General features: G+C 38.4%; 1 protein-coding gene across 1 annotated transcript in view; it reads left to right on the top strand.

Moving 5' to 3' along the window:
* The window catches only part of TENM4 (teneurin transmembrane protein 4), a 587,508-nt gene that overhangs the window by 80,436 nt on the left and 484,359 nt on the right, over positions 1-22,713 (top strand). Inside the window, exon 2 of the mRNA XM_079300958.1 lies at positions 10,341-10,481. The gene's annotated coding sequence lies outside the window, so the exon portion shown is untranslated. The remainder of the gene's footprint in view (positions 1-10,340; positions 10,482-22,713) is intronic.

The raw sequence follows: 22,713 nt of genomic DNA, 5'->3' as shown, positions 1-22,713 counted from the left end.
GAAAATCTTTTACTTACTCTAAGAGAGGGAACACATGCACGGAATGTGCAAAGGGGCTCTGCAGGCAAGCTGACTAGGACAAATTTAGTGGACCTCTTTCATTAGCTGTGAAGGTCATATCCCGTTGACTTCTGTGGCACTGCATCAACATAATTCAAAGCACAATTTGTTCCAGTAAAGTTGGATTTGATCTCCTGTTGCAGTCGTTCTGGCTTTCTAAGCCACTTAATAGTGTGAAGGAGTGTCACAGTTTTGCTTGTATGATTGGTTGTGATTTAAGATTCTTTGTGCATTTACTTTCTGGTTCATAAATGATTGTTCAAGGAAGGCAACAGAGGAAAGGTTCTATGATTTCATTAATTTGATTATGGCTTGATTCCATGGTAATTTCTAAAGAAATGTTCTCACACATTATATATGTCTCAAAATATTTAACTTAAAAACATTTCCTTCATTTTGTAGTTTGAAAGGTATTTTACACTCAATGATCTTGGAGGCCTTTTTCCACCTAAATGATTCTATGAATCTACATCTAGGCTCCCTGTGTGTACTATTAGACTTACCTCCAAAGTTACATTTCACATGTAAGTCAAACCTCTTCAGGTAGAATACAGGAGAAATAATGGCTTTTCATAGATTTGGCCCAGTTGATTTAATTTTAGGTAACTCCAGCTAAACTACAGTTTATTCTGCAAACAGTGAGAAGATAGTTCTTTTGCCCAAAAAGGCCAGTTTATGCAGTTGGATGGGTTCTTCTGGTAAGAAGAGGGGCATTTTAGTGCTCTGGTTTCCTGTCTCCCAGGGCATATCTCTGAGCTATATCTCTTTACTGTAGAACTGTATAAATGCTAGCACTTTGTATACTCATAGTCAAATGGCATACGGGACTTTCTAAAATTAATTGAAAAGCTAATTAATAGATTTTTTTTATGGCACATGAATTCATCTGAATTTCATTTCTAGTCACTGCTAAAGAACTGTAAGTCTTGAAGCACACTAAATAGCCTTAAAAAAAAAAACAAATGACTGTGACTTCAAATACAAACTGTGGGTTTGTTGTTATCCAGTGTCAGAAAAGCAGTGCTGCCTGTTATATTCAGATAAAGACAGATTCAGCTCTTGCAGCTGAACCAGTACCATGTGGTTTGGTCCCCTAGTTGAAGAGGTAGACCAGCTCCTGTTTTTGTTGTTCTCATTGCAACATTAACCTCCAGGAGGTTTTGTTTTATTGCTGGCCTATTCCCCAGATGACTGTTTTCAAGTGGAAGGGGAGGTAAATCTGACAAGAAAGCAATAATTCATAGAAAAAATGACAGCGATAATGAAATGCTGCGATGGTGGAAAGATTTCCCAAGCAGAAATGTGCAGCCTGGCTCACCTGCTGGAAGTTCATTGTCTTCAGCATGTCTCCTCCAGACTTGATTTTGGCCCAGTGCATTTTTTTAAGCATGAGAACACTTTGCTATATCAAAATTCTCACTTATTGGTAACATTGACCTTAATCTAAACAATTGTTATGTGAATCAAGTAATATCTGATGACCCAAGTGCTGTAATATGAACATGCTGCCTGGGGAATTGCATTGTGTATTGCTGGTTTGCATGAGTTGGTCTTTTGGAAAAGTCACAGAAAAATGAGAAGAACATTTCCATAACATGGACCAAGGACTTACGAAAACTTGGTCTTCCCTGTCAGGTCATTCACTCTAAAGAGTGAAAGAAGTAGAGGGCAATAATTCTTCCATGAAACCAGGTAACAACCTTTTAATAAGCGTCATTAAGTCTTTAGGTTGAAATAAGAGGCTATCCACCCTTTTATCCCGTATTATATTGCCCAAATTCCTCTTTGCCATCCCTACTGTGGTTAGATGAAAGCCCCCTGTTTTCATATCGATCACTAAAAGCACTTTCCCCTTGTACCAGTTCACTGCATCACTTCTAAATGCAGTTCATCTCACTTAGGCTGCTGCTCATTCAGGGCTACAAAAACTGTATTTTCAGGCAGGTCTTGGAACCAAATGATCATATTTCTTACCTCATTCCAAGGGATAACATTAGGATCTTTGTTTAGGTGAGACTCAGAATAAAAATAAAGCTCATTTTGCTTTCCCATGCATGCCCACACACGTGCACACCCGTATATACATACACCACTCTTTCTCTGCAAGGGCTATTTGAACCCAAAACAGTAGACATCTGTGTATGTTTGGGCTTATTTCTTTTCAGTAACACACTTCCCAAATGCTGGCTGCTGAGGGAGTGTAACTGCACTGAAATGTTAACCCATGTACAACCTAAACTCTGAAGGGCTGGGGATTAAATGATTCTTGGAGTTAGTCTTTCTCACTGGCAAAGAAATGTTTCTTTTTGACAAGGAAATGATTCAGACAATGAAGCTTTTGGTTTAGGAGTTATGAGGAATTCACTTGTAAACAACTCTAAGTTTATGTTGCACTATTTGCCTTCAGTAACTTGCATGTGGCTGTAAATATTCTTTCTACTTGCAGTTTCTGTATGCATGGAATTTTACAAGCATGAGACTCAGTGGAGAACTTCCATGTCGTTTTTCTCTTCTTCTCTTTTATCTCTACCAGACCAGCACAAAAAAATCCATATTCTAGCTTGAAGGAAAACCATACACAGTGATAAGAACCAGATTGGAAAAACCACACTAACATTTTAGGGGACTGTTCCTGCACTGAAGTGGAATGACAGGTGTAGACCCACACAACAGGCTGGATTTTATGAATATGCATCAGCACACAGTCTATGTTCAAAACAGTCTGCAAGCTGCAAGGTAAAAAAAAAAAAATTAAAAAAAAATAAAATAAACAAACCAAAACCAAACACACAGAAAAATTGCTTTCTACATAATATACCTTTCCATAGTCCAAGTCTTGCCACTCATTAGCAGTGATTTTCCCCATCTTCTTTACATTAATATTCCTCACTTTAGTGTTCCCCAACTTCCTTTTATGGTGACACTGGCAACACTTTCTCTGCTCTGTTCCTTGTGAGTAAGCAAATTTGTGTGTTTGTCTGTTACCTTGGATTGCATTGTCAGTAAATGAGAACACTAACTCCTGGCCAGGCTTCACCCACCCTCATTTCTCTTCCCTCAAGATTTAATTGATTGGTTTCATCATACACAGCTTAACCTTATGCAAGAACATGAAATAGCATATGGTTTTCATCCCAGAAAGATAATTAACCCCCAGGTGATTTCAGTCAAATGGCAAGAAAAAAAAATATAGTGGTTGTTTTTGGAAGGGACAGGAGAAGAAGGAAGTGGGGAAATGATGTCACCTCTGGTAGCTTTTTGAACTTTGAGCCTTGAAATCTCAGTTTTGATGAATGCACTCAATCCACTCATTATGAGAAAACTGAAGCATTTCTCAGGGTCCCCTGATCATGAAGTTGATGCTCTAGGGCATCAGTGTGCACACTGCATTCTACACCAGCTAACCCAGTTGCTTATTCAGCAAAGAGTTCTTGTTCTTGTTGGCAGATCACAGAAACACCACCTCTCCCAATCAGTGTTTGCATTTAGAGAGATAGTACTGTACCTTTCTTCCCTTTGTTTCTCTAGGGAGATTAACTCTGTGGTATTCCTTTGGACCTTCACTGCAAATTGTTTTAATTGTTCTCCTCTTCCCATTGGCAAGTTATAAACTAGTTTTTATGTTTGTTCCCTCTACTTTATGCTTTACTTTCTGTGACATTGCATCTGTGCTACACTGGCTGATGTATGATAGGAGAAAGGCTGTTACATTTGTACATCAAATCCTATATCCATGGTTTGCCCTACACAGTCAGAAGATATTTGTAGGCTTTACATCTGATAAAGGTCATCTTCTGAAATCAGAGGTGCAGAAGAATCTTCCTGAGTCTGAAGACAGATTAGCTGCACTGATCTTTACTATGGTTCATTTCTTTTGTAGAAGGAAGAAGCTACACGTATTTGGGACAGGTTTACCATTGCTGAACAAGAGCTGTGAATCATGTCAGTACATTGCAGCTGCAGTATGGGAAATTTTGAGCAGGAGCTGGGGTACTGGAAAATTTTCAGGGGAGTTAAGAAATAAATTAATAGTATAAAGCAAACACATAAATTCTTCCTCCTTAGTCTACCACCAGCTTCAGGAAGGAAAGATGCAGAAAAAACCCACATTTTTCTTCCAAAAGTTCAAGAACAGAACTCCAGGTGTGTCCGTTAGAGGTAGGACGACATGAAATATGAAGCTGTCAAGCAGAGAGCAGCACTGATCCAAATCCGACAAGTCTAACATATTAAGCTCAACAATTTTGACTTCCTTCTCCCTAGTCCCATCAGCCAGGCTTACAGGTGTTTATGCAGCACTGAGCCATCAGCAGCCTCCTCTCTTCTGTAAAATGCTGTAAAATATTGAAAAAAACAAACCTGTAAAATGGTCCCCACCAAATGCTGTGGAATGGCAGACGCTTTGGTCTTGGAGACCCATGCTGAAACAAGACCTGCTTGGTAGCACATCTCCTTTTTCAGCCTCTACTTCATTCAATATCATACATTCTCATTACTCCCTCTTACTCTCATTGGCTCTCCTGTTGAAAGGGACAATTCCTCCTGCTGGACGCCTGGGAGAGACAACTTTGTATAAGTCAGTCCTCCAGCTACCAAAAAGTCAGAGACAAGGTGGTATATTCTGTTCTACACCAGGTGATTGCTCTTACATATCTTTGTAAGAACATTCCACACCCATTTGCCAGATTTATTTTCATCTTGGAAACTAAACACGTTTGAATGAGTGAATCCTGGCAAACATTTCAAGCACCTGCCTTGCTTCTGGCTGAATGCTGAGCAGTGCTACGGTTGGGTTGTTGCATGGTAACTTTCAGGCTCTGAAATCTTGGATCTGTTGAGATGGTTCTCCTGCAGCTCCATGGGATGCTCCTTTTGTCACCAACCATCTGCCAGTTCCTTTGGCTATGCAGGTATAAAGTGTGCATGCCAGCCTGACTGGTGTCATCACTGAAAATTCCCCAGTACTGTTTGCAAACAGAAGGCTCTGTTCTAAGTGTGAGGAAATACTGTATCATTCTGAGAAAAACTCCCCAAGCCCTTTGGTGGGGGGGGAAAGAAAAAAGCTATTCTCATTCTTGTCAAGATCTAAAGTCCATACAAGAATGGGGAAAATGTCATTTATGGTAGGATGAACACATTATTAGCTAACAAGCTATATGAAGATGAGTGTTGATATCAAAATCTGCTTATATCAAGTTCAGGTAAGGTAGCAACATGTGATCACAGTGTAGAAATTGTTTTGGCAAGATGGACTTGACCCAGAGAGTCTTTTTTGAGCCCCATGAAATACTACAGTATTCCTTTCAAGGTCTTCCATGAAATGGGTCACAGAACCATTTATTGGCAACTCAAGAAGTAGGAGAAACCCAATCTTGAAAGAAAGAATTTGTTTCTACTACTTGTAATATGTGGTCAGTATTCCAGTAAAATTATCAATGTTTTACTTTCTCCATTCTCATGCAGAGTTGCCAGACTGTGTCACTGCTTCTGTGCTATCCATGGTGACAAATAGTGTGCCTGGAATCATACAGAATTTTTGCACAGCAGCTGTGCCAAATAGGGTCAAGTTGTTTTACAGAAGAGTTCACTTAACTGCAGGGAATTCTGCAGGTACCATACCAAATGGTGGCCACTGGTTACTTCTTTACATGCTCACTGTGAGAAAATTGGCATGAGGGGCTCCTAGTATTATATTCTCTTGGCATGATTAAACTGTTGGAAGCAGTAGCCAATTATGAGTATTTTGACTTTTGTGTGAGTATATGGCAGAGCCCAGAACAGAAACTGAGGAATCTGTGACTGTGGCTTCATCTCATGGGCTCAGAACTAGAGAATAGCACAGGGGCTGGAAGAGACCTTGGAGGTCACCTAGTCCAACACACACTGCTTTAAGCAGTGTCAGCCACCATAGTTCAGGAATGTGTTGAGTCAGGTTTTGGATATTGCCAAAGATGCAGTCTCCTCAGTCTTTCTGGATAAGCTGTTCCACTGTTAAAGCAGTCTTCCCCTAGTCCGGAAGCTTTACAGGACTAATGTGTTTTAGTTGCTCTGTTGTTGATTCTTTAGTACAAAAGATATGTCTGTGTAGAATAATAATGTTTAGTCAGTAGACCAAAAAGGTCTCTTTGTCAGGCTTGGTAACCTGTCAGGTTACCAAGTCTGAGTTGGGGAAGTATTCAAAAATAATTGAGCTTTCTCAGATGAAGCAGTGTGACCCTTGGCCTCAGTATTATTTATCTTACTTAATAAAGGATGTTCTGGGGTACATTTAGGATCAAGAAGAGTTTTGTTAATGCTGAAAGATGGTGCTGGTATCATGGCCAATTAATGTGCCTGTTCCTACTGATGATAAATGGGTCTATTGTCTGTTCATTTGGCATTGAGCCTCAAGCCTTACCTAATTATTTGTGTTTATACCCAAGGGGTTTGATAGTTAGCATTTCAGCTTTTGCAGGTCATCAGAATATTTCAAGAAAGATAGATAGATTTGATATATAGTAGTCTGCAGCAGAAAACTGGAGGTGAAAACAATATCTAGAGGATAAGGTCTGTAAAATGGGCCAAACTCATCTGAGGAAGAATCTTTTCAGTTCTATTTCAAAGTTTGGGGAGAGGAGAACAGAGAAGTGTGAGGAAAGAAAAATGCATCAAAGGACCTCCGGTGAATCCAGGCTGGCTTAGCCTTCATGGGTTAATAGATCATTTGAAACTGCTGTTTTCAGTGGCTCTGAAATTGCAGGAAGTGGTTTGAGGCCAAGAGGGAATAATGACTCCAGGAGACATAATTTCTAGGGAGGAACTGAGGTCCTGCAGTTCTGCTTTGGAGGAAACACAAGCCACAGAATGAAATTCCTTGCAGTTTCAAGGTTAGCAGAGAAGCTGATGGCTGGAAGAGAGAAATCTGAGGAGGAAAGCAGAATATATGAAATTATCTTTGTGTGTCTGTGTGTGTGAAATGTTGTGCCACATCGCCAAGCCTTTTGTCCTTTAGCCAAGAATCTGAGCTGAAACCCCTTTTGCAGTGTCCTTCCAAAATGCACCACAGCTCTCCAATTCTGAGTATTCATGTTAATTTAACATGGAAATGGGATGTGGATTTTAAAATAGTGTAATGGTTAGTGTCCTCATATATGTAATGGACAGGCAGAAAATAGAGGGAGGAGGGAGAGAGAAAAAGATGAGGGGAGGAAGGAAAAGCCTGTGGTCATTTGACATTCCACCAGATGAGAAGACAGTGATGGCCATGCACAACTTGCACCACTGTCACTGCTACTTCTGGTGGTTTTCTGTCAGTAGACTCACACCTGAGAATTGTGGACAAAGAGAAAAGCATGCCTTTACAGATTGATCCCACCAAAGTGGCAGAGGCACAAGAGTTAGCTCAGTCTAAATTTAATCTGCCAGTCTCCCCAGAGTCAGTGAAAAGAGGCACCTTCACAGGGCAGTTCAGAGAAGGAATCTGACTGCAAGGGCAGCATTAACCTTTATGACTGTTCTGCTTTTGGTAAGAGTCAATGGGATCAATTCATAGCTGAGTGGAGAAGACTTATACTGGCTAAGAAGCAGTCCCAGTATCAATAAAACTACCACAGTGTGTTCTCTGTATCACAGAACTGCCATATGTCTCCACTTACGGGGATTGGGTATGGGGACTGTGGAGGGAATTGCTTTTCTGGGCAGGTTAATGTAACAAAAAGCGAGCCGCTCTGCAGCCATTAATCTCCCTAAAGCCCATAGTCTCAGTCCTCCTGTGCTGTACTCTGTGCTATGCTTCATTATGGAGTCTTTAAACACCTCAGCTAAAGAGAGAGAAAGTAATTTGAAAAGAAAACACAGCTTTGGCTCCTTTAGTTGGATTTTTGGAGAAGTAAGGTTCCTCTTGAGTTAAACTTTTTAGACTTTTCTAATTTTGTTTATATTGTATTACAAAGGCTGAGTGTTATTGAGGAGACACCCAAAAAGAATGCCCAACATTAGAATATTCAATAAATCAAAATAAATGAAGGTATTTAAAATTGTGAGGTTTAAGCATTAGGCCATTTTTGTTATTTTTATTTTTCCTATTTTCAATTTAATAATAAAATCTGATGATCTAACTCTTGTTTTTAATAATAGTCCAACTTACAGTACTTTAGGAACTATAACTTCCAGAAGAAAACATAAATGAATCCTTGCAGTATAAAACTGGCTTTTATTTAATACCTTGGAGGTTTGGGTCTTTTTTTATCATCAAGAGGTATCCAATAACAATTTTCTTTATTTTAATTATGTGTGGAATATACTGCTCATTGTAAACAAAACATGTAGTTATTTAATGTGTATTTTAGCTCAGGGATTCCAGGCAGTCTACTAGGCTAGGACATATGCTCTGTAATTTCATTTATTTGCTCATAGAAGTTTGTCAGGACTTCAGAGATACCTTTGAATAATCTCAACTTTCTGTTGCAACTTTTTGTTTCCCTTATTGAAATAATATTATAAATACATTTGTGGAGCTCTTGGTAGAGAAAAGATTTACTGTTTCTCATAGTTGCTTCACTGTTACAAATCAATATAGTGCTATTTACATCAGCCAGGCTACTATTTACCCCAGCTTGAACGTCTCCTCCTTCAGTTCCAATATTAACTCAGTTAAAAATAGTAGTTTTATATTTAAACCTTTGCTTCCTGAAGCGACAGTAGGTGGGCCAACTTGTAACATGATCAACATTTACAGCATTATCTCTACTGGAATACATTTATACCAGCTCCTAACAAACAAAACATAATAGCTTTTTGGAATCCCACCTGCTTTAATTTTTACAGAAAAGGCAGTATTAATTAAAGAAAAATGAAAATGAATGAAATGAAAAATGTGAGCTCTTATATAGCACGCATACATGTACATAAGTAGCATACAACACAAAATTTTTGGTATCTTGTTATACAACTCATTCCCTGAAGTAGTACTTGTGAAAATGGCTGATGTGCTGGGCTTGTGTATGGGGAGTAGCTATAGTGAGATGGGGGATCACAGGGTCCTGTTGTCAATGCATAACTTTATGAACTTAGGATTTAGTGCAAAGTTTAGTTTTACAATAAAGTTAGAGACATTTGAGATGCCTAGAGCCATTTTAGGTGCCCAAGCTTAAGAGACTGGCAGAGAAGATGCAGGATTTGCAGGAAACCCATGTCTTTCTGGACAGCAGCTGAAGGACAGTCAGAATAACTAGGGCAACTCTAGTTGCACTGGACAGTTTTATGTGGACAGCTGAGCTGGGCTGCATCTTGCATCTGCAGTCACAACTTTTCAAGCTATTTTTTGATAACACTGAAGGGCATGCTAATTCTGACCTATCAGAAACTGTTGGCCCTTAGCAAGATCATATACTGGCTTATTTTCTCTGCTGTGCCACATGTTATATTAGAGAATGTTCTCACTAAACAGAGTGACATTACCTAGTGTGTCTCATGGTGAATATAGATTCAAGTATCTCTAAAACTGAGAGTTGTCTTCAAGTCCCCATTAAATATAGAGCTGCTAAAAGAAGTGCCCAGGACATTGCTAAGTTAAAGTGTTTGAACAATATGCAGTGGGGGTTTGAGATAATAATTTTGTTGATGTATGTTGAAACAGTTGGACTCATCCAGGTGTCAGACACCAGACTTCTTCTCCTGAATTTCTTCCAAAAGAACAATATAACCTGCAAAACCTACAGTATTGTAGCGATATTTTAAATTAAGGAAATGTGCTTTATTGCCAGCATTAAGCATAAAATATAGACAGAAATGGAAAAAAAAATGCAGTTAGAAGGTTTGTCTCATGAAAAACATAATGCCTCCTTCTCCATGTTTAAGCATGTGTATGCTTAATGAATGCTTAGGTCCAGTTTCATTCCATTCACCTTGAAGCGCCTCACATTCAATACACTCCATCCAGCCTTTGAGACCACATCTATAGTGTGAAGCCACAATGGATAGTGGCATGGTGTGTATCTGTCTGGGATAGGAACAATGCTGGAACTTGCTGTGACTTTTTCTGGGGAAATCAAAGTGTGGGAAGGCAGCATGGACATGGCTGGCCTGTAGATGTGGGGAGAGATACCCATTTATCCATATCAATACAGACATTAAGGGCAGGTACAAATTACTGTCCAATGTGATAGCCTGGCTTCTGGTGGAGGTACTCTGGTAGAAAGAGGGAATCTGGGTCTTAGAATCCTGACAGCTGCCATGCAAACAACCTTTACAAATCCATGCCAGTCTTGTCTGACTCTCAACACCTGGCTCCTTTTCTGCAGTGAGGATGGCTGGACCATTGCAGTGGCGCGCTGATTTTTGTGGATGGTGATCACAAAAAGGGAATTGAGAAGAGGCCACCCGAATTATTCTGACACGACTTCAGTGCTTTCTATTCTTAGACAGATGAGGATCTGAAATATGTAAGTACACTTTCATTGTTTTTTTTTATTTTTTTGCAAAAATGAGTCAAAGAAGTAAAACTCTTAATCTATCATGGGTGTGGTACTTAGACATTTATAATTTTCTTTCAGTGTGTGTTTATATTTGAGTTGATAAATCAAGATTGTCCTCACAATATTTTAAGCACTGTTATTTGTCTCTATCCTTGGGGTTTTTTTTAAGAAATGAAAAGAGCAAAAACCATGAAATTATATTTGCAGTGTCATTTTAAATTTATTGTCTAATAAATAATGATCACTTGGAAAATCCATTTTTTTTTACTGTGTTGTTAGCAAGAGGTTTAACCAAAGTGGTTAAATCAAGATGAGAAATGATCCCAGTTTCCTGAAACTTGAATAAATGATATTGTCAATGTTAATGTGCTGGTCTGGAAGTTCATTTGAAGCATCAGAAATAACCTAAATATAATTTCATGGCAGCTCATATACTATTTAGCATAATTTATTCTTTACCACAGAACCTACATTCCCTGTGTTTTACCAGAATTTCCAGCTCACCAAATACGTACCAACACCCAGCTATTTACTCCTGCACCCTCCCAGTACAAGTAAAGCTAATGATTCTTTTTTCCCCACCAAATAAATTCTATATTGACTTCCAACTTTATCTTGACTGCCACCAACACTTCTGTTGAATGAGACCAACCAAAGTATCATGTTGATAAACTACTTCTGATACATCTAATGATGTTTCATAAGATGCCTTTTAGAACTCTATTATCTCCCATAAAAAATGTTTGTGTGCAACAGTTAATAAGTAGAACTTGTCAGCTGCAGAGTGCTGTACCTCAGTTTTACAAATGAGTGTCCATCCCAAAGTATTTCAGAGAGAACAAAAGAAATTTGAAATGTTCCTGCATATGCCAAGATTTCAACAAGCCACAATGATTTAGAAGCATCATTCAGTTGCTTCTACAACTTGCAGCCAGGAACACTGTGCTTTAAAGCACAGAAACCAGTCAAAAAGATCTGAAATGGACTTGTGAGGACAAGGCTGAGTCCTATGACATTTCTGGTTTTGAAATTTGTCAGGGGAATATTTTTACTCAGATAGGGTTCAGAGTATAACTTTACTTCTCAAGAATGCTCTTTTGGTTTTAAGCAATTAGCATAAGCTTATATATGTGTTCTTCCCCTGGTCCAGGTTATAAAACATACTTCAGTTGTTGTGTTTATATAGTAATGAGACTACACTGAATTCTTGCAGTTTGGGCAAGTTTTTGAACATACACATTGTACCAGTGACAGGCAGATTGTTCTTGATTGGTCTGAATTCAGGTAAGTATTTTAGGGAATATTTAGATTTCTGACTGTCGCTGATTGATTTGGTAGAGATTGGTGCAACAACAGTGCCATTATATCAAGGTCCTTGCTCATCAGGAGGTTCCCAGAGGTATTGCAATAGAAGGAGCTAAAAGGAACTAAAGAAGCCTAGGCATCTTCACTGCACTAGAGGGAGAAAACAAGGCTTTTCAGGACAAATAAAAAGTGGTGAGGCAATAGTAGAGTTCTGGCATTTTGTTTCAAAAAAGAATATAAATAAAAAGCCTCTGAGTGGAAAAATGAAACTATGAAACTGTTGGACATTTATGCAGCTATGCAGATATGTAAAGGATGCTGATGCTGCCATGAAGTATCTGCATAACTCCAGATAGGAGCTTTTGTATCATAATTTGGTCAGCAACTATCAAAATATCTCATTCCTGAAAGAAAAAACCTTCCTCATAAGTATCAGGACTTTCTTAAAGGAAGATTAAAAACTCGATTACCAGAAATTGTGCATTTTAAGAGACTTATCAATCTAACCTAGACTTTTTTGACAGCTGTGGAAACAAGCCAAGATTGTATTCAAAAGTGGTTTTGTGCTAGGGGTAACCATGCCCTGTCAGATGTATTGCATATACCCTGCTGTGTGCGTGGATATTTATGGATATGCCTATACAACATATCAAATCAAGGGGAAAAAAAACAACTTATGGGAAGGTGTGCTAATATCTGGCTGTCCATGGCTAAAAGATACAGGATGAATGCATTGTCCTGGCAAATGAAAGTGAAGGACATAAATGAAAGGTTATTCCCATAGTAACTCGGTAGTTCAAGGACATTTATCAGTACTATATATCTGCTGGAAAAGAATGGATGTGGAATTCATTCCTCTTAGTTCCCTGTGGTTGCTATCTGCTTGGAAATCACATCTGTTGCTACCTGTACAGGGAACCCTGACAGCTGAGCACAATTTGAGTTGTTTGAACCTTGCATCTCTCCACATGTCACCAGGATGGGATTTACATTTGAAAGTGGAATTGGTTTGTAACCTTGCAGAAATGCACAGGAGTAATACATGGATCTTATCAGTATGTCTGGCCAGTTTTGAGTTCCTGCAGAATGTTGCCACATAAGGATCTCCTCTGAGGTACTCAGATATCAGTGTGATTAGCCTGGCATTCCGACCTCTGTACTGGGGAAGCAAGGTCAGTGCTCCTGGGACAGCAAGAGACATAAAGATTCAATAATAATACCTTATTATTCTATCAAATGATATCTGCAGAGCACTTTAAAATCATTGTGTGAAGGACAAAGGATGCTGTATATACAGAGGGGTAAAGGCTGACATTTCTACAGTGCATGTAATTAACAGAATTCCATGCAAGTTTGGCCTTTGGAAGAAAATTAATCTTGGGTTGCACACTGGGCATGTATAGCTTCTGTAATAAACACACAGGGAACCACTGTAAGGCATCTACAGAATCAAGGCTATGCTTTACTGGTGCCATGTCCTCAAAGACCCTGAGGTTCAAAGACCTGTTACTACAAGTTAGGGGGTTCATGGAGACAAGAAACAGATGCAGTACTTGACCGTTTTTGGTTTTGGTGCTTCTCAAAGCACCTCTTGACCCAGCTGAACTTTGGTGAGAAGCTAGAATATGTCTAGGTAGGAATGTCTTCCCTGAGCCAGTTTATGGGAAGTAGTTCCTCTTGTTAAGGGGTGTCAAAGAAACACTAGTTAGCATGGTTTTTATTGGTTTCTGCTAAGAAACTGACTTTTTTTTCTGACAGTTCTGATAATCCCTCAGGTTACCCAGACTGCAGATTAACACACAACAAAATAAAGCACTTGTTACTCCATGCCAGGGCTCATCTCTGTTGTTGTGCAAAAGGGACACAGGAGATGATCAGAAATAATCACTCAATCTTGCCCTTACTTCACACATTGTACCCCGCATGGTTTGTTCTCTCTGTGATCACATTTCAGTTTTGGGTTCTCCTCAGCAGTCAAAAGTTAAGGGCAGAGGTGTGGCCTACTGTGAAGAACACAGGGCTGATCTGTGATAATCTTACATCTACTCTGGATTTGCAAGGGTTTGATAGATTATATCAGTCTATCCCACCCATTTATGCAGTGAAATAAAGGACATTGGCTGACATTCATAAAGGACATTGAGATAAATAGAATGAAATACCTCTTAGCAGATGCATAGTTTTATTATCTGTTTTTTCCCTTAATTATGTACTTTTTCCAGAAAATGGGCCCAGGATGGGAATAGTTGGTATACTCAGGCCCTTTCAGCCTCCACTATGCAAATTAATTTCCAGTACCCTGGAATATACAAGTACAGTATTTCTTTCATTAGACATGGATAATTTCTGTAATGAATAATTGGCATTGCTGCATGATAATTGATCAGGATTTGGAAAAGGTATAGAATGCCAATTTTAGAGCTGGGACCAAAGAAAACATATTTGCTGATGTGCACAGTGATTTTTATCTCAGATATAGACCTTTTGGGAAAACTACAGTATGTGAAGTGAGGCACAAAGCTCACCTGGAAACCAAAAACATCTTTGGAAACTAAATATTTTTAAAGTAATTTAAAGGCTGATACTGTGATAGCTTCAGGTTTGAAGTCACTATCAGTGACTTCAGTCTCAGAAAAACAAATTGTCTAATAGGTGCAAAGTGGTTAAAAAAGGAAAAATGGCTTACAAATATTCTGTAGATTTTTCACATGAAGGTAATCAGATGTTTGAACAAGTTGACCAGGGATGTTGGGTAATGTCTACATGGAGTGACTTTGAAAGAGTGGGACAAGTTCTTGAACCACCTAATATATCTGGACCTGCTTTTGAGATGGAGCTTTGACTACAGATCTCCAGAGATGCTGGTCAAACCTGAATTATTTTATGATTCTTGGAAGGAAGGCCATCAAAGGTAAAAGTTCAAATGAAAATCTGGAAAGATCATTTTTTCACCATCCAAAGGCATCTCTGTAGCTTTGAATGTCTAAGTGGTGCAGGGTGTTTTTCTGTTTATTTACTTCCAAGAGTGAAAGACAAGGCCACCTTCTCTGACAGCCCTTTGGAACAGTGTGAGAAGAGGTCAGATAAATTTGCTGACACTCATATTTAGATTCAACTAAGCATTAGATGATATTCCCTTTCTCCAAGTTATCACTTTTGTAGTGGGGATTTAGCACTGTTTTTTCTGCACTAAATATACCCATGTAAAGTAGTGGGATGAGATTCTTAGCTTTGCCGTCCTTACAGGTTCTCTTTGTGTGTAATACCAGTGCACTTGCTGTACATGAGCAATGAAGGGAACTGTTATCAGTCACTTCAGAATATCCCTGTTAAAGAGGAGCTTAATCCTTTGGGGTCCTCAACTCAGGCTGTTCATAACAGCAATATGATGGACACAGTAGAAGAATCCAAACTGCCTGAAGAGTCGAGATACAGGCCAAATGTCTTCTTGAATTTTTAAATTTTCCTCCCCAAAACACTGTGATTTGCTTCAACATGAAGCAAGACAGTCAATCAACAGATAGGTCATACAGACACCACTTACATACTCTGGAATTCTCCTACTGTCTGCTCCCAGCTTTCTCATCTCCACTCAGTTCCATCCTGTTTTCCTTGCTTCCTTTTCCTACCTGTGACATGAGTGAGGGAGGCACGTTTTTCTGCTTGTCTCCTTGTTTCTGCTCTAAAAGAAGTCAGGATTGTAGGTAGGAAATCACCAGCGTGTGTATCAGGACTGAGTTTTGTGATGAAGGCTCCATTATTCATTATCTCTGTGCTGTTCTCACAGGTAACTCTGCATTGAGCCAGAACAGCAATTTCAGGCTCTTCAGCCCTCACAACAGTAGGATTCCTAAATTGTGTATTCTTCTCAGATTTTCCTGAAGTTGGATCTAGGTAGTCAAGCAGTTCTTCTCTTGGCCACTGCTCTGTTGCACACTTTTCTTCGCTGACTCTGATCTCTGCCATATTTGGTGGCTCCAAATGGTGCCTGTGTGAGATGCCCCTTCCTTTCAAAATTCACACCTGCTATGCGAGTCCTAATTCACCATATTTTAGTAAAACATCTTCACATATGGGGTGAATGGTGTTTGTAGCAGAGGATTGTCTGAGCCACAATCTTCTGCTGTGTCAACTTCCACTGCACTTGGGTGGCCTTCAGCTGATAGAAGAGATTTGAAGTTTCATGCTATTAGAATAGTTAAGGAGGTTTTCACTGGAAGAAGATTTACTGTGAAGCTTGCAAAGTAGATCTTTAAAACAGTTTTCTGAGGTTTTTTTTTCAACGCCTGTGTGCCTAGATAGCACAATCCTCAGTGTATCAGCAGATGAAGCAATTATGTATTTTAGGCTGGTTCTTAAAAATGCACCCAGCCCTGTAAAAATACCTTTATCCTTTGCATGTAATAAGGGTGCGAGACCTTTTCACCTGCTTCTTATCTTCCTATTGCAGATAGGGCAGGAGGGAAGGAGGCCTTCTGCTTCAAGAAGGTGAACTCTGAATTTGGTATGTGATCTGCAGGACAGAAACAGTTAATTCCTCTGAATGCTTTCTTTTCAGTTGAGATGGCTTTTGAAAACAGAATTTAATGAAATCCAGTGTCCTTTTCATAAAATATTTGAGGGAAATCTTGTATGATAGCAGTTGTCAATGAATCCTGTGCTATTGTTGTTTTTCCCCCCGCCCTTTTCACTCTTTTTTTCTTTAATTGACATCTGTCTGGAAGGACACAAAAAAATCACAAGCTGGTATCTTAACTAAGATATTGTGGAACTCTTCTCTTTCAATCTTCCAATTTTTCTGCTGATAAAGATAGATAAATTGCAAAGTTTATATTAATAGGTGCAAGGGGCAAGAACGTGAGAAAAGCTTCAAAAAGCATATGCAAAAAAGATCTTGAAGTATATTGAGAGGATGCTTTTTGAAATCATATTTACCCTATTATTAATAAGTTATAAAAATAGATGCCAGATACTGCAAACTCTGAAATCATCAGACAATTAATTTGCATTTTCTCTACAATGTCAGACTCAAAATAAGGGTATACTTAACATTTGAAAATGTATGTTCTCTTTCCATTAAATAGTGGTGATATTTCTAGCAGTTCCCAATATTTTAACTGAAGTTTTTAGTGGTTTAGTTATATGTCCAGTACTTTCCAAAAATCAAGTTTAGGACATGTATAAAAGTCTGTAGTAATATTTCCTACTGACTTTGCCATTCATTTCCATTTCACTGTGGAGTAAAACATTAAGCTATTTTCCAATTGCTAGTGTTCCTGTAATCAGTTGTACTGCACTTATCTAGGACCTCTAATACTTCATTCCCCATCCCTGGAAGTGTTCAAGGCCATGTTGAAAAGGACTTGGAGCAACCCGGTGTAGTGGAATGTATCCCTGCCCATAGCAGGGGTGCTGGAACTAGGTCCCTCCCTAGCCTATGTCATTCTATGTTTCTGTGGTTTATCATACCCAGTTAACCTCACACTGTTTCACACTGGGCTTTAGCTGCTCTTTCAAACCATTAGTACACAACTTAAACAGCAGTTCATAAAGATCCATCTTAAGTACCTCATGCAGGTTGTATAACAATAGGTGAAAATATGTGTAGGTCAAAGGATTGACTGAGCATCTTTAGCAGAAGAATTATGCACAGAGAAACAATTTTCTTTCCAACCTCTGCAACAGTATCTTTGATCATTTTCTATCAATAGTTACATGAGGTAGAAGGATTCATTTTAAATTCAAGCATTATAGCCCACCAGATTAATAAACAACATTTGTGAAATAATAATAACTCCCTGAATGTGTCTTTTCACTCAGGAGATTGGACACTGATATTGAACAGGTGTCTTTTTTCAGGATCTGGTTGTGATATATGGCACACTGTTTTCTGGGATATTGATGTACAGGGAGCCAGACTGACGGATGGGTTCAGTGCATGTAAAACTTGGATCTTCCTGCTGTAGTGTAGAGTTGTATAACAGAGCATGGACAGATATTTTGCTGGGAGGTTCTTAAGTTCTGAGATTTGTGTTCTCTCTTTGTTCGTGAGTGAGATGTGAATAAGTGTGAAGCCTTCAGAAGATCTTTAAAAACATACACAAATCAAGAATACAGACTTTAAAATTTTAACAACTTAAAATATCAGCAAAGATAGTTAACTGGACATCGTCAGCTCTGTTTTGCTCAAGACTCTGGAGAAGGCAGAAATTTCCAAGGGAAGAAACCTGACTTGAGTCAAACATTGCAGCAAAGTATTAAGAGAATACTATTTGGTTCTAGAGTGAAAACTAGCACACCTTTTTTTCCCTCCACTAGTCACTCATATGTTCAGCTTTTCAATGCCAACAAGAAATTGCATGTGTATTATGTGTGTTCACAGTGACCCTGCCAATTTCTGCTGATTTTCAGACTTTTTCATAAAATGAATAGACTATTCTTTCATGGTTTGACCAGGGGAAGTCTAGATGAGACTATGGTTAGGACATTTTGACTGAGGATTCTTTGTCCTTCATAGGTGTGGTGTTTCCATCATACAACATAAGTGAAGACATACATCTCTTCCCAGTGGGAATAATTGGTTATCGGCATAGGTATGCCTTATGCCACTGCTGCTGTTCCTCTGTTGTAAAGAAAATCAGATGCAGAGAATTCTGACACTCATAAATTAGTTTAGTTGAAAACTGAGTTCTATAAAACTGTAACCATACAGGTAATTAGGTACAGGCCCTCAGAAATGATCAAGGTATGTAGGTAAAGAAGTAGGGTATTGGCTTTTTAAAGCCTGAGGTAATGGTTCTGCACAATGCAGGAAAAAAAGGCAATGATGGTACAACACAGTCCTGTCATCTCATCAGGGAGCTTTAGCTCCACATCCATTTTATAATTATTTCAAACCACAGCTCTATAATTGCTTTGCAAAAAAAAAAAAAAGGGTTCTTTCAGGATTCAGGATGAATATTCAGGCTACATTGGAACACCATGGTCTCTAGAGAGAGACTAATATGCTTTTTGCAAGGCAATATGTATTTTGCTATGGAATTACATACAGCCACGTGCCTGTTCTGCCGGTGTTTAGGATAGCAACACGGAACTGTGCAAAGGACAAAGTGGCATTTGGATTTGTGTGGTTGCACACCATGACAAACCTGAATCTGAATAAGTATTTAATTGTGTGAAACCACTGCCTGACCATACCTTAAGCTTCATACCTTAGTGCTGCTAATAGGCAGGGAGCAAAGTGAAAGGCATCAGATCCACAGCACTGCCGGCCATCAAAAGATTATGGAGGCAGACCTGAGAGATATGAATTTCATCTTTTATGATGAAAAAATACATCTGAGTAGGAGGGACAGCACAGAAAAGAGGGGTAAGAGTGAAAGCAGAGAAAAGAGACAAACAGCAAGTAGAGCAAGACCAATGCTGAAATGAAGAGATGGTGAGGAGATGGTAGGAACTGTGGGAGCATGGTTAAGGGGGCTGAGAGAAGAGCTGAATTTCTACCCATGTTCAGAAGCTGCTTTTCAGTAAATGAGTATGCGGATTACACCAAGATAATGAAACACCTACTTTCACCTTCTGTTCAAGTGTCTCCTTTTGATTTAAATCTGTGTTAAGCCTGGCAGTTCATGTCTTTGACCTTTTCTCCTGGTCACTGTGTCATGACAACTCCTTGGAGCCAACACTTTGCTTCTTCAGTTGCCCATAGACATTCCTTTAGGAAGGGGTGGAAGCAGTGCAGGCACTGGTGATAGAAACTGATCTCTGAGCAAATATCATTAGTACTGTGAGAAAGGTGTTCAGGCTGAGTTGCAGAGACACACACTTTTGGTTTATAGTAATGATTTTTTGCTCCAATGAGCAAAGATTGAGAAAGAATGAGAAATTTTGTTGGTCTTCTCTAACTTTCTGTTTTACATGTGCACTAAAACGAGCACCAGCACAAGAACTGAATATTGGCAAATCAGTTGCTGCTCCATCGTGGACTAATACCAAGCAGACTTGTTATTCTATACTTGTTATTCCAATCCTGTCTTCAATTCACAGTGACAGATCAATTCTCAAAGGGGAACTTGCCTGGACAATCATGAAAAATAGGGTGATTAGGAACATGTTTGACTTTAAATGCTGTTTGATGGGACGGACTAAAACACTGGTCCTGTGCAGGACAACCCCAAGAATTACACAATGTGCCTGATAACATTGTCCAAATGCTTCTTGAATTCTGGAAGGTTGATGATGTGTCCACTTCCCTGGGTAACTCAATATCTAAGACTTCATTTTACAGGTTGGTCTTGCTTTTATTTAAGTGGAAAAACTTACTTGCAAATGTGTGCCCTAATGATTCAATAGGTTATTTATGAATATAATCTCATGTCTAGACTCTCTGAGGTTCCTTAAAAATTTGGTTTAGTTTAGTTTTTCCTTTGTTCTTGAGAAACATCTGTCCTAGAACCTGAATGTTAAAGAAATTTGAATCATTGTATTCACTGGGCTAGGGCACAAGGTATATAGCTGCAGGAATGCTCCACATTTCCTTCATCTGCAAAATGCTTGGCTACAAAGCAAGCATCAATAATTTTGCTGGATGTATTGCAGAGAATGAATTTAGCTTTAAAAAGACAAGTAAAATTCAACTTACAGCTCTGGGAAGAATGCCAATCTTTAGTATTAATAATTAATTCCATTGTTTTTAATTCACTTATAATTACATAAGTTGATTTTTCTTTATTGCTAATTAACAAATATTTAATTGCTTTAGCAATTCGCTAATGTTCTTGATGACAAAATATTTAAAAGAGAATCCAGTGCAGAGAATGGCTTTGAGGGATTTTGAAGGGTTTTTTCAAATTGTAGTTACTTAACGCCAACCAGCACTTACAATCTGCAAAAATCCCTTGTTTGTAGAGAAGCTGTGTCTTGAAAAACAACTAAAGGTTAATTATTGTATCTATCTCAACTATAGTAAGTCATATATTAAATTAAAAGCCTGTATAAAATCCTCACAACTCCAAGTGACCTGGACAATTAGATCAGTAACCTAATTTAATGGTTTCATAATTTCAAAGATTTTTGAGGTCACAGAAGCCATTAGCTTTGCCACCTTGACCTCCCATTTAATGGAGGTGATGGAATTTCATGCATTCCCAGCTGGAGCCTAGCAACTTCTATGGACAACTCTTACCTTCTGAAGATGTACCAAGCAATTTAAGAGACAGAGATCCTGTCACACAACTATGCTTAAGTGGCTAAGTGCATTCACTATTAATATCTAATTCACATGTTTTCCTAGTGTGAATGTGTTCAGCTTTACCTTTCAATCCTTGATTTGTGACTTTCAATACTAAATAGAGTGAGAGTGTATTTCAATGTTTGTTTTCTCTGCTTAGTTTTCTTTATGCACCAAAAGTTTTTCTCTTCGTGTCTTTTCCAGTACTTTTACTTTTCTTTGCATTTCATTTTCTTGGGACGGGGAAAGTGTATTGAACAATTTCTCTATTGATTTCAGGCTGCTTCTGTTTTCTGGCAAATGCCTGGCGAATTCTGAGGACTTAATTTTTTCAACTTTTTTCTTAAGTCTAACATGGGAAAATAATTTCAGTTTCTCCCACCACTGCTCTTTTCTTTACTAAGAGCTGCTGTTTTGAGTTCCTTGACAATATCTATACATTAAAACAATATCCTTCATTGTCACACAGTCACAAACAAAAGCCTGTCAGTTAAATATATATATATATATATATATATATATATATATATATTTATGGGTCACCTGCTCTGCTCGTTTAATTGCTGATAACAAGCAGATGGGAAGGAGCTTACTTTAGCCAACCTTTACCTTTCAGTCCAAGTGTTTCCCATTATTGTGTACCTACTGATCCTATGTGAAATGAATTCTTTTCTGGTATTTCTGTGTTAGAGCCACAAGAGCCATGATTTAATAGACGTGCTTATAGCACATTATACGTTACAGGCGTCTTTTCAAAGATTTCAAAGCCACATCTTGACAGTTTCATTTTTTTAAAAAGGTGCCTTTAATAACTGTTTCTTGCTGACTTTAGAAATGAGGGAAGAAAGTGTAACTTCAAAGTGTTGGCAAAATAATATGAATTATACAGATCTAGTTGTAAAGTTGTTTCCATTTACAGTAGTAGTAACTTGAGACTGATAGCTGGTTTCCTCTTTTGCAAGTGTTTCTAATTTAAAACGTATCTTTTGGAGTTGTTCCATGCTATGTTGCTATTCTAGAATAAACCAGTTCATTCAACAGTATTTTCTAAAAATATTGGAAGCAAAACAAGAAACAATAAGAAAAAATAAAAATGAGTATAGGAAGTAGTTAAGATACTTCCAGTTCTTTCAGCTAAAGTGCTGAAAGACATAATTAACACAAGTGGAATTAAAGGGATGTGTAAAAATTAAAATCTAAACATCAGGACTCATATGTCTCTCAATACAGGGCTGATAAACCTGCTGACAGCTTTTACATATATACTGTTACAGGCAGAGATGTTTCTGCCTGCTGTGCAGTATGACACAGAAAAAGAAGGTAATAAAAGATATTAATATTTAAGTAGTTAATCATACATTATTAATAGCATTTTAAGTGGCATTAATTAAGACCCTTGCATACCTTTTCCCATCAGTCCTCTATGTTGCTGATCAGACTAATCATGTAACCTTACTGTACCATTGTCCTTTGACCAGATGCATAATCATTATTAATTATTATTCTTACTGCTGGCACTGGGACCACTAGACTTCCCCTTCAGTACTGCTTTCACAGTTGCAAAATTTTGAAATAATGCAAATCAACCCATGGACCCCTTAGGTTCTTCTCTTTAGTTCCCCTTTTTCTTCGTTAGATGGGTTTTTTTTTTTTCTTTTTTTTCCC

Source organism: Erithacus rubecula (assembly GCF_903797595.1).
Source record: "Erithacus rubecula genome assembly, chromosome: 1".
In the NCBI taxonomy this organism is placed as follows: Eukaryota; Metazoa; Chordata; class Aves; order Passeriformes; family Muscicapidae; genus Erithacus; species Erithacus rubecula.
Note: the sequence above shows the minus strand (reverse complement) of the source record. Positions and strands in the feature narration are given on the sequence as shown.